The following is a 13146-nucleotide window of genomic DNA, read 5'->3' as shown; positions in this document are numbered from 1 at the left end:
CCAAGGATCTCCAATGTCACGGGAGCGACCCCGCAGGGATTCTTCCTCGGAGGAACTCCTGTCAGCTGAAGAGATGGTTGCGCGAGCAGTTCTTAACAAACCTATAACCCCGGACGACGCCGCAGATCTGGAGGCTCTAGAGGCCACTAGACAGGAAATGCTGGCCACAGCCAAGAAGCTCGCCGATACCGAAGCCGCATTAAGGGAAGAGAGGGCAGAAGCTGCAGGTTTGGCGGACCAATTCGACAAACAGGATCGCGAAATTGCTGCCACATTCGAGCAGGTCAAGAGCATGGCGAAAGAGTGGGAAGTAAAGATGACCTATGCGCAGGCGGAGGCCGATCGAATTGTTAGAGAAGCAATCCCGCCTCACAGAATCAACTTCACCACGCCCGCAGAGCAGCGGCCGCTGGAAACACCAAAGGACAACATGCTAAAAGCTGCGGAGCTGTTGAAGAAGAAGGACGAGGAAGTTGACATCAACTACGTCCGCAAACTTGTCGCTTCAGCAATGCAGGAGCAAAGCAAGGCGGATACTTCGCGCAGGTTGGAATCCAATCCGGATAACTGTGTATCCACCGCGCAGAAGGACGCTCGCGCCGATCGGCATCCCGATGATGAATCACACACCGGATCCTCGGAGCGCAGAAGAAGAATCAGGGAACACCCAAATCCGATCCCCGTTCCGTCAAAGACGCCTTCGTCAGATCCAAGAAAGGGAAAGGATGCAATGTACTCTGGACGAGACAAATATCGCAACCCCTCTCCTCCGCCTAACGGTTACCCGCGACCCCCTCGCCGCCGTAGTCCAGCCGGAAACACCAGGCCCCCAGGGCATGGTGGAATTGTTATCCGCGACAACGTGCTGCCAAGAAACAGAAACAGGGAGCGCTCGCCGGAACCACGCCGGAACCAGAACAATGTTCGTGAGCCCGAGCCCAGGAGGAGTCGGAATGAGGAGCGCGATCCAGAGCCTCGCCGGAGCCGCGACCCAGAGCCTCGCCGGAGCCGCGACCCAGAGCCTCGCCGGAGCCGCGACCCGGAGCCTCGCCGGAATGACCAGGGCAGCCAGCGCCATGGCGAGGGCAGCCACAGGAGCCGGAGCCAGCACTGGGAAGGCCGAGGAGAATCAGATGGCGGAAGCAAGAAATCGGACCGCCCACCTCGCAGGTCTCCCTCACCACCACCTAGCGGTGGCGGCGGAGGTGGAGGCGGAGGCGACGGCCGAAGATCTCGCTCTCGCTCACAATCTCCTCGCCACGGCCCGCGCGACGCGCGGGATCGCCTTAACGAATACAGAACCGACTACATTGGTCCGAAGTGCTTTGGCAGGATGATTCGAGAGGAACCAAAGCCAAGGATGAACCTCAAGCTACCCGGAAACCTGAAGCATTATGATGGCACCGAAAGGCCGGATACCTGGATTGAGGATTACTATAATGCGATAACCTTTGCGGAGGAACCCCTAACATCGCCTGCCGCATGCTCCAGTTGTACCTTGTAGGTCCAGCCCGGATCTGGCTCAGTGACCTCGAGAAGAACTCCATCTTTTGTTGGTTCGACCTGAAGACCGCTTTCGAGAAACACTTCAGAGGCACCTACAAAAGACCTGCCACGGCAAGCGACCTGCAAGCCTGCATCCAGAAGAAGGGAGAAACCTCAAGAAACTACCTCACACGATGGTTGGCATGCAGGAACGAGTGCGAAAACATCGACCACACCACCGCCATGTACGCTTTCATTGGTGGACTGCAGAGGGGAGGATTGCTGAGGCATACGCTCACTCGTTTGGCTAACTCAACCAAGCTGACTTTGGATGAAATGATCTCCATTGCCAGTGATCATACTGCCGCCGATGATGATGCAGGCGGTGATCTCGCAGCTACAGCAATCCCCCTACATCAACAGAAGAACCGTGATAACGGCGGCGCAGCCATAAGCGCAAAACACGATGACCAGAAGAGTGGCGGATCCGAGATGGTCGCCATGGCGTTTCAACGCGGAGGTTCAGGAGGCGGAAGAGGACGCGGTCGTGGAGGCGGAGCCGGCAGGGGTCAGCAGCATGCCACTGAGGTCACAGCTGGCGGATCCCGCGCCCCGCAAACCTACGAGGAGTACAGAGACATGCCCTGCCTGGCCCACCTGGATCCGGTTACAGGGAAGTCAACTCACACCAACCGCAATTGCAAGTGGGTCAATGATCTAAAGAACGACCCGGAGGCAGGATACAAGCGCGCTCGGAAGCACCGCCCACGCGGCAAAGGTGGCAAGGGCAAGAACAAGGACAAAGAGGAAGATAGTTCCGAGGCGATGGATGAGGATGATAACTCGCCGGATCCCAAGGCAGGACCCGCAGGTAAATCCAACCCATTCGATAAAAAGAGCGTGGGGGCTTACCACACTTTCCTCGGGACCCCAACAGTACGCGCTTCCAAGTCAGCTACCCGGATCCTGAACGCCATAGTTCCGGCTGTGCCGCAGTACGTCAGGTGGTTGGAAATCCCGTGCACATTTGATAGGAAGGATCACCCTGCAATTGTGCCAAAAGAATGCTACGCCTTGGTTGTAAGTCCCCGCATAGATGGGTATGACTTCTCCAAGTGCCTCATGGATGGTGGAGCCAGCTTGAACATCATGTACCTGGAGACTCTAGAGCGGATGAACCTCACCAAGGAACAGCTCAAACACAGCAACACTGAGTTTTATGGCGTGGTTCCGGGTAAGAAGGCGAATTCCCTCGGCAGCATCACACTTCCCGTGGCTTTTGGCGATGTTCATAATTTCCGCGAAGAAAAGATCACGTTTGAAGTTGTACCCTTCAAGAGCTCCTACCACGTCATCTTCGGCAGGCCCACCTACCACAAGTTCCACGCAAGAGCGTGCTACATTTACAACAAGCTAAAGATTCCGGGTCCTAAAGGTATGATTACCGTATCCGGAGACTACAAAAAGGCTCATGAGTGCGAGTTAGGCGAAGCCGCCTTCGCAGAGTCTGTGATATCTGGAGAAGAGCTGAAAGGCTACAGAGCCGCGGTGGATCCGACTGAGATGCAGACCACCAAGAAGCAGATCTCCGAGCAGAAAACCTCCTTCAAGGCCGCGATAGAAACCAAGAAGCACGACCTCATCAAAGGCGACCCTTCCAAGCAGGTTTCAGTCGGAGCCAACATGGACCCCAAATAGGAAGACGCGCTCGTCGAGTTCCTCCGCGCTAACATGGATATCTTCGCATGGCAACCTTCTGACATGTCCGGAGTACCTAGGGAACTCGCCGAGCACTACCTCAACATAAATCCGGGGGCTAAACCAGTGAAGCAAGCTATGCGACGCTTTGGAGATAAGAAGCGCCGCGCCATAGGAATGGAACTAGCAAAGTTACTAGAAGCAGGTTTTGTAATAGAAGTTATCCACACCGATTGGGTCGCAAATCCCGTCCTTGTACCCAAAAAGAACACTGAAATACTAAGAATGTGCATCGATTACTCTGGCTTGAACAAGCATTGCCCGAAGGATCCGTTCCCCTTGCCGCGCATTGACCAAGTCATTGATTCGACGGCGGGGGCGGAACTCCTGTGTTTTCTTGATGCGTATTCCGGGTATCATCAGATCCGGATGAAGGAATCCGACCAAAAGGCGACTTTATTCATTACCCCGTTTGGTACTTACTGCTATGTTACTATGCCTTTTGGTTTAAAAAATACAGGTGCCACCTACCAACGTACGATGCAGCGGTGCTTGAAGGACCAAATTGGCCGGAACGTGCACGCTTACGTCGACGACATCGCGGTCATGACCCGGAAAGGATCCGACCTGATCAGCGACCTCACAGAAACCTTCGACAACCTCCGCAGGTACAAGATGATGTTGAATCCGCTGAAGTGCGTCTTTGGCGTGCCAGCCGGAAAACTCCTTGGCTTCATAGTCTCTCACAGAGGCATTGAGGTTAACCCGGAAAAAATCAAGGCAATCCTGTGCATCAAACGGCCAACTTGTCTCAAAGATGTGCAACGACTAACTGGTTGCGTCGCAGCAATCAGTAGGTTTGTTAGCCGTCTTGGCGAGAAGGCGCTACCTTTGTACAAACTGCTGAAGAAAACAGACAAATTTGTCTGGGACGACGCAGCCGACGCAGCTCTTCGGGCGCTGAAGGAAATACTCACCTCCCCACCTATCTTGGCAGCCCTAGCAGAGTCAGAGCCAATGCTCCTTTATCTGGCAGCTACCAACAAAGTCATCAGCCTCGTCATCGTGGTGGAGCGAAAGGAAGAAGGTCATGAATATGACGTCCAAAGGCCTGTCTATTACATTAGCGAAGTACTGACGGAGTCAAAGCAAAGATACCCTCACTTTCAGAAGCTAGCTTATGGAGTGTTCCTAGGCAGCCGGAAGCTGAGACATTACTTCCAAGAGCACCCAGTAACAGTTGTGAGCAAAGCTCCGCTGTCAACAATTCTCAACAACGCTGACGCAACAGGACGTACGGCTAAATGGGGCATCGAATTATCCGCCTTCGACATCGCTTACAAGCCTAGGACCGCGGTTAAATCCCAAGTCTTGGCAGATTTCGTCGCAGATTGGACAGAAGCTCCGGATGCAAGTCTGGAGCCGGAACCAGAAACATGGGTCATGCACTTCGATGGATCCAAGCAACATCAAGGCTCAGGAGCCGGAGTCACCCTGAAGTCCCCTACCGGAGAAGAACTGCAGTACGTTCTGCAGATCCACTTCGAAGCTACAAACAACATGGCGGAATACGAGGCTCTACTACACGGTCTGCGCATCGCTAAGGAAATTGGGATCAAGCACATCATATGCGTGGAGATTCCGACCTGGTGGCACAACAAGTAGCCGGAACCTGGAATGCCGAAACTCCGTCATGGCGGCCTACGAGACGAAGTTGATGAGATCGCCAAGTGCTTCCTCGGATACGAAGTCAAGTACGTCGGGAGACGATAACACAGCGGCAGACATGCTATCCAAGCTCGGATCGCAGGAAGCAAATTCCGCCTGGCATTTTCCTGGAGCATCTCCGGATACCCTCGGTGAAGGGCGCTAACCCGGAAAACCCAGAAGTGGCAGTGTCTCCGGCTAGGGAAGTGATGGCCATCATTCCGGCTTGGACACAGCCTTTCCTGGACTACCTCATCGATCAGAAGTTGCCAGAGGACGAGGTCCTTGCGCGACAGATCGTCAGATGAGCGAGATCCTACACAATTATTGATGGACAGCTCTACAAACGAAGTGCAGCAGGGGTATTTCTCAAATGTGTCCACTTTCATGGCAAACTGACCAAAGATCAGACGGCCTTGTTCTATCGCCAATTGGATCTGCCGACGCAACTCTTTGCAGATGATGAGGATTGGATTTTAATGGGTGATTTTACTTTCATCAGATCCCCAAGTAATAGAAATAAGCCAGGAGGTAACTATAATGATGTGTTCATTTTTAATGATATTATCAGAGCACAAAACCTTACTGAAATTGCTATCAAGGGGAGAAAATATACCTGGAGTAATATGCAAAGTGATCCACTTCTGGAGCAACTTGATTGGTTCTTTACCTCTCTTCATTGGACATCTGTATACCCTGCTACCTCAGTCACCACTCAAGGCAAGCCAACCTCAGATCATACTCCCTGTGTGGTTACTATTGAAACTTCTATCCCAGCTAGCAAGTTTTTTCGGTTTGAATCCTTTTGGCCAGCTCACCCTGGTTTCCAACAAATTGTCTCTGCAAGTTGGAGCAAGCCTACTTATAAACAGAACAGTGTTGCCAATTTGAACGCTAAATTCAAACGACTACGTTATGACCTCAAATTTTGGAGCAAATCTATCTCTAAGTTATCTCTAAATTCAAGAAGATAAAATAGAAGACTTGCGTCTCCTTTCTGTGCCAGAAATTAATTTCAGGAAAATTCTCAAAGCACATCTTACTAGACTTCTTGAATACCAGAATGCTTATTGGAAAAAGATATGTACTATTCGGTGGACAAAATTTGGTGATGAGAATTCTAAATTCTTCCAATCCATAGCAACAGAAAGACATAGACGCAATTCTATTGCCTCCATTACCTTACCAGATGGAAACATTGTTACTGAACATACTGATAAGGAGCACATAATATATCAAACCTATAAGGAGAGACTTGGTTCTTGCTCTACACCTCAAATGCAATTTGATCTAGCATCACTAATCACACCTACCCCTGGCCTGGAAGAACTCTCTGTCCCATTCACCAAGGAGGAAATTGATGAGGTAGTCAAGCATATGCCACCTGACAAAGCACCTGGACCTGGTGGATTTACTGGCCTCTTCTTGAAATGTTGTTGGAATACTATCAAAGAGGATATCTATGAATTATGCTTCCAATTTTATGAAGGGAATCTAGACCTGGAAAGCATTAATATGGGACACATCACTCTCATCCCAAAAGTTGCTTGTCCTGCAGGAGTTAATGACTACAGGCCCATTACACTGCTTAACTGTGTCTTGAAAATTCTTACCAAACTATTGGCAAACAGGCTGCAGAAAATTGTTCTTAAGATAATTCACAAAAATCAGTATGGTTTTCTTAAGGGGAGGACAATTCAGGATTGTATTGCATGGGCATTGCAATTTCTATATCAATGTGAAAAATCAAATAAGGAGATCCTTCTTCTCAAACTAGATTTTGCCAAAGCATTTGATACTATCAATCATACGGCTATGATTAATATCATGAAACAAATGGGATTTGATGACAGATGGCTGAACTGGATAAAGATGATCTTTGGGACAGGAAAATCAGCAGTATTGCTTAACGGAGTCCCTGGAAGACAATTTTTCTGCAAAAGAGGTGTTAGACAAGGAGACCCTCTCTCCCCTTTAATTTTTATTCTAGCAGCAGATCTCTTACAATCAGCCATCAATAAAGCATTCAGAGATGGACTCCTGCAAGCACCATTTTCTCCAGATTTTGCTATGGATTTCCCAGTAGTCCAGTATGCATATGATACCTTAATTATCATGCCAGCTTGCAGCCATCAAGTCACTATGATGAAAAGTATTCTAGAGAAATATGCAACCTCTACTGGGCTACAAATAAATTTTCACAAATCCTCTCTCATTCCCATAAACCTATCTGATGAAAATGCAATATCTATTGATGGATTATTGGGATGCAAAATAGCTACTATGCCCTTCACATATCTGGGATTACCACTTGGCACTACTAAGCCCATTGTCCAAGACCTAATGCCTTTGGTGGATAGAATCGAACGCAAAGTATCTGCAACATTCTTGATGATGAATTATAGTGGACGAGTTACTGTCGTAAATTCTCTTCTCACATCCATTGCTAATTTCACAATGTGCTCAGTTCATATCAATCCCAAAATTCTAGAGCATGTGGAAAAGATTAGAAGGCATTGCTTATGGAACAAAAAATCAGAAGATGGAGAAAAATGCAATTCTTTAGCTGCATGGGACATGGTTTGTACCCCAAAGAAAAGTGGTGGTTTGGGGGTTCTGAACTTGAAAATACAAAATGAAGGGCTGCTCCTCAAGTATTTACATAAATTCTATAATAGAGTGGACACACCCTGGGTACATCTGATATGGAAATCTTATTATAATAACAAAATTCCACATAACATGGCTCCCTATGGTTCTCCATGGTGGAGAGATATTCTCAAACTTGTTCCCATATTTAGGGGAATTGCTCACAGCACGATTGGAGATGGAAGATCTACTCTTTTTCGGAAAGACAAATGGCTAGACAATATTAATTCTGAAGAATTCCCAAGGGCCTTCTCCTTCACCACCAATGAGAATGTCTCAGTTAAGGAGTTTCTATCATCGAGCCAGCTATCACAGAACTTCTCATTACCACTCACACCACAAGCCCTAGCTGAAGTAAGATCACTACAACATCTTTCCAGCCACATTTATTTATCAGAAATGACTCATGATTCCTGGGCTTATGAATGGGGGACTGCAAAATATTCTTCCAGCCTTTATTATAAATTATGTTTCAAATATATCACATCTCATATAGCATTCGCCTGGCTATGGAAGTCCAAATGTACTGGGAAGCTAAAATTCTTTTGGTGGCTGGTACTAGTTGATCGGCTCAACACAAGGAACATGCTTAGAAGAAGAAACTATTCCATTAATTCATCATATAACTGCCTCATGTGATCGTCCCCACCTGAAGAAACAATTGAGCACATGATTTTCTTATGCCCATTCAGCAGACAATGTTGGACAAAGCTACAAATATCCTGGCCAGCCTCAGGAGATCGACTTAAACTCATTGAATACAGAAAGCAGTGGAAGCAGCCAATGTATATGGAAGTCTTAATGCTGGGTTCCTGGGGTATTTGGAAAGAGAGAAACAATATGTTATTCAACAATGTGAGACCAGACACCCAGAGATGGCTAGCACGCTTCAAAGAAGATTTTTCTCTCCTAATATATAGAACAAAAGAGGAACTACATCCTTTTATAAATAGCTTTATTGCCACATTGTAATCTTCATAGATAGTCCCACTGCCCCCCCCCCCTTATGGAAAAGTCCATAGGTTTGTAAATCATTTGTATATGTGACCCTCCAAAGGGTCTTTTTCATTTTTTGATTAATATATAAAAAGTAGTAGGAGCCTTTCCTACTGTTAGAGGTTTCAAAAAAAAAGTAGATCTCGAGGGTTTCAGCCGAAAAGGTACTCAGCTGTTTACGAAAACTAGGGTTTGTGTTGACAATGATTTGATCCTCTCTTTGTCCCTCGGCTCCCCCTTATATAGGAGGCGGAGCCGAGGGTTTCGTATTACACAAGTTTACAGATTCCGGGAGACTCTCTGAGTTCAACCCGTAAAGTTACAAATCTCTGCCTTCCTAATACAAATCTATCTTTCCTTAACAACTAATTGGGTTTCCGAACTTCATATTCTTTGACTTGTGGGCCTTCAGTAAACCCGGGTACCATCTTCGGCAGGCCCATTGGGGGATGCCTATGTCACTATCGCCAATGCAACAGCTCTCAACCCTGCAAGATATTCGCAACTCCACACACTTGCGCACGTAGCCGCCGACCATGAAGCGGTAGGTTGCAATCGTCTAATTCCTTATGGAACAGCAGATCACACAAGACTTTCAGGGATTCAACACCAAATCAATGCAATATGGTGTAGAGATTCAATAGAGTTGCAAAGCAATCAACTATGAACTAGGGTTTATCTTAAACGTGGTCTAAAGCAACTTTGGGGCGTCTTGGGCACTTATATAGGCGTCCGGGACGACCTCAGGTCGAAAAAGTACGAAAATAACCGACCCAAAATAGATCTGGTCAAGACAGACTCGGACTCGGCCGGCTGGGGGCCGGTCGACTGGGTCTGGGACCGGCCGGTCCGGTTCAAACCGGACCTGGCGCCGGGTGCTGACCGGGTGGCGGAAGTGCTCTGCAGTAACCCTCCCGGTTGGCATCAGCGTAGCGCCCGGTTGGCGCCGGGACGGTCCGGCGTGACGCCCGGTTGGACCGGGCCAGGGACCGGGCGCGCCGGCGTGGCGGCCGGTCTGACCGGATGCTAGGTCGGCCTGGACTGTTACGTCTCCTCTCGCGCATGCCTCCCGCTCCTCCCTCGCGCGTCCATGGGATATCTTCGTGTCCAGCTCCATGTCCAGCTTCACGTCCATCTTCACGTCCAGCTGCTTCTCTCCTCCTCGTGTCATGCTTGCTCCCTCTTCATATCTGATCATACATAAATAACAGGACTTAGTCAGTATAAAGTTCTCATCAATCAAAGTATCGTTTAGGAACAATTTCACCTGTTGTTTAAGTAGCTTCGCACGAGCCCTTGTAATAGGTCCAATCCGAACTTATTTGGACTTGAGCTTCACAGCAGCTTCATCTTTATCTTGGAATGACGGAGGTAGTAGTGAAGTAGGGATGTCCTCATCAATGCCGATGATCTCGTGGAGGTTGACGCGGACGACGTGAGGAGGAGGAAGAAGAAGAAGGCGTTGGGCACACGAGGCCTCAAGTGGACGGTTCTAGAGGATCTATGTCTGTGCGAGTCGTGGGCGACGGTGAGCCATGACTCCATCATTGGCGCCAACCAAAAATACGGGAAGTATTGCGCGAGGATCAAGGCCGAGTTCGATGAGTGCAAGCTGATCAACAGCGACTACAACAAAGTGACAATGAAGAGGACCCAAAAGGCAATATCGACGCGATGGGCCATCATCCCGATGTCGGTGAACATGTTCCATGGGTACCATCACGACTTAGAGACCAGAGGCGACAGTGGTGCCGACATCAGCCAACTGGTATGACTCTTTCTTACATAATCTGTAGTGCCTACATTGTGTTCGATGAAATGATTGCGCTTTCTTTGGTTAGTTTGACAAGGCCATGGATTTATACCGAAAGAACTCGGATGGGCATAAGTCGTTCACGATGATGCACTGCTATAGCAAGCTCAAGAAGAACCCCAAATGGAAGTTGATGCGCGTTTCGTTGTCGAAGGGGAAAGACGCCATTGATCTGGATGCGCCGCTGGCAACATCGGCAGGGCTCCCTATTGGCAACAAGGCTGCCAATGCCGCCTTGGCCAACGCTACGTCGTCCGAGAAGACGCAGGCGTCGCTCACGCAGTGCCTCATCGAGGTCTACTCGACCTTGCTCTCCCGCGACAAAAAGGCCGAGGAAAGGTGGGTGGCGCTGCTCAAGAGGCAAGAGAAGAAGATGGAGTTGTAGAAACGTAGGTACGACATGTGCCTGCTGAGAGCGTCGACAGAACGAATGTCTTCCTGGACGCGGGCGACGCACAACTTCTTCAAAGGCCAGATCATCGACGCCATCGAAGCCAAAATGGCGGCGTCCGAGGCAACAGCCCAGGCAGCAGCAGCAGCCCCTACCCTAGAGCAAGAGCCAGCAGACGCATCCGTTACCACACCTGCGTCGGCTTCTGCCTCGACATCAGCGACAGAGCATTGATACGTCTCCAACGTATTGATAATTTCTTATGTTCCATGCTTGTTTTATGACAATACCTACATGTTTTGTTCACACTTTATGATGATTTTATGCGTTTTCCGGAACTAACCTATTGATGAGATGCCGAAGTGCCAGTTCCTGTTTTCTGCTGTTTTTGGTTTCAGAAATCCTAGTAACGAAATATTCTCGGAATTGGACGAAATCAACGCCCAGCATCTTATAATTGGACGAAGCTTCCAGAACACCCGAGAGGAACCAGAGGGGGGCCACAGGGCCACCAGATGACAGGGCGGCGCGGCCCAGGGGGGGCGCGCCCCCCTATGGTGTCACCGCCTCGTCAGCCTTCCGGCTCCGCCTCTTCACCTATTTAAAGGTCTCTGACCTAAAACATCGATACGAAAAAACCACGGGACGAGAAACCTTCCAGAGCCGCCGCCATCGCGAAGCCAAGATCTGGGGGATAGAAGTCTCTGATCCGGCACGCCGCCGGGACGGGGAAGTGCCCCCGGAAGGCATCTCCATCGACACCACCGCCATCTTCATCATCGCTGCTGTCTCCCATGAGGAGGGAGTAGTTCTCCATCGAGGCTAAGGGGCTATACCGGTAGCTATGTGGTTAATCTCTCTCCCTATGTACTTCAGTACAATGATCTCATGAGCTGCCTTACATGATTGAGATCCATATGATGATGATTGTAATCTAGATGTCGTTATGCTATTCAAGTGGATTTTACTTATGTGATCTCCGGAGACTCCTTGTCCCACGTGTGTAAAGGTGACAGTGTGTGCACCGTGTGGGTCTCTTAGGCTATATTTCACAGAATACTTATTCACTGTTACGAATAGCATAGTGAAGTGCTTATTTATATCCCTTTAAGATTGCAATGTGCTTTGTATCACTATTAATCTATGTGCTACTTTAGTGATGTTATTAAAGTACTCTATTCCTCCTTCATGATGTAATGGTGACAGTGTGTGCATCATGTAGTACTTGGCTTAGTTTATGATTATGATCTCTTGTAGATTATGAAGTTAACTATTACTATGATGGTATTGATGTGATCTATTCCTCCTTTCATAGTATGAAGGTGACAGTGTGCATGCTATGTTAGTACTTGGTATAGTTGTGTTGATCTATCATGCACTCTAAGGTTATTTAAATATGAATATCGAATATTGTGGAGCTTGTTAACTCCGGCATTGAGGGTTCTTGTAGCCCTACACAATTAGTGGTGTTCATCATCCAACAAGAGAGTGTAGAGTATAGCATTTATCTATTCATTTATGTGATCAATGTTGAGAGTGTCCACTAGCGAAAGTATTATCCCTAGGCCTTGTTCCCAAATACTGCAATCATCGCTTGTTTACTGTTTTACTGCATCTGTACTGCCTGCAATATTCCCACCATTAACCACACGCCAGTTGTAGCAGCAAGCTATTTTATGGTGCCGTTACTACTGCTCATATTCATTCATAACACCTGTGTTTCACTATCTCTTCGCCGAACTAGTGCACCTATACATCTGACAAGTGTATTAGGTGTGTTGGGGACACAAGAGACTTCTTGCTTTGTGGTTGCAGGGTGGAATGAGAGGGATATCTTTGACCTCTTCCTCCCTGAGTTCGATAAACCTTGGGTGATCCACTTAAGGGAAAACTTGCTGCTGTTCTACAAACCTCCGCTCTTGGAGGCCCAACACTGTCTACAAGAAAAGAAGCGTGAGTAGACATCAAGCATGCACACCGGGTAGATCATGACGAGTTCATCGTGATCGACGGGCCTACGTCGACTCAGGATGCGCCGTCGGCGTCGGCGTCACCCAACCCCAACCCCTTCTTTTAATTCTTTCATCGACCTGTAATATGATCGCGCGCCCAATACTTTGATCGTCGCTACTCTGATCGCGACGACTTCGGCAGAAACGATCTCTTTTGAATGCAAACTATTTGAATTCCTCATTGGAGATGGTGTTGGGGGACGCGACTGGGGAGCAACATCCTCCAAACGCGACACGAACAAAACTCGTCCCTCAAACACTCGATCCGGTGCAATTTGAGGGACAGTTTGGAGGACGCGACTAAAAATGCTCTTCTAGAGCGGCATCTAGCCAGAATCACTCCCTGGCAATCAACCGCCAGAGCGGTCTGTTTGAGCGAGCGCCGAGGGAGTCAA

Source organism: Lolium perenne, chromosome 6 (assembly GCF_019359855.2).
Source record: "Lolium perenne isolate Kyuss_39 chromosome 6, Kyuss_2.0, whole genome shotgun sequence".
Taxonomy (NCBI): Eukaryota; Viridiplantae; Streptophyta; class Magnoliopsida; order Poales; family Poaceae; genus Lolium; species Lolium perenne.
This window is presented reverse-complemented; position numbering follows the sequence as displayed.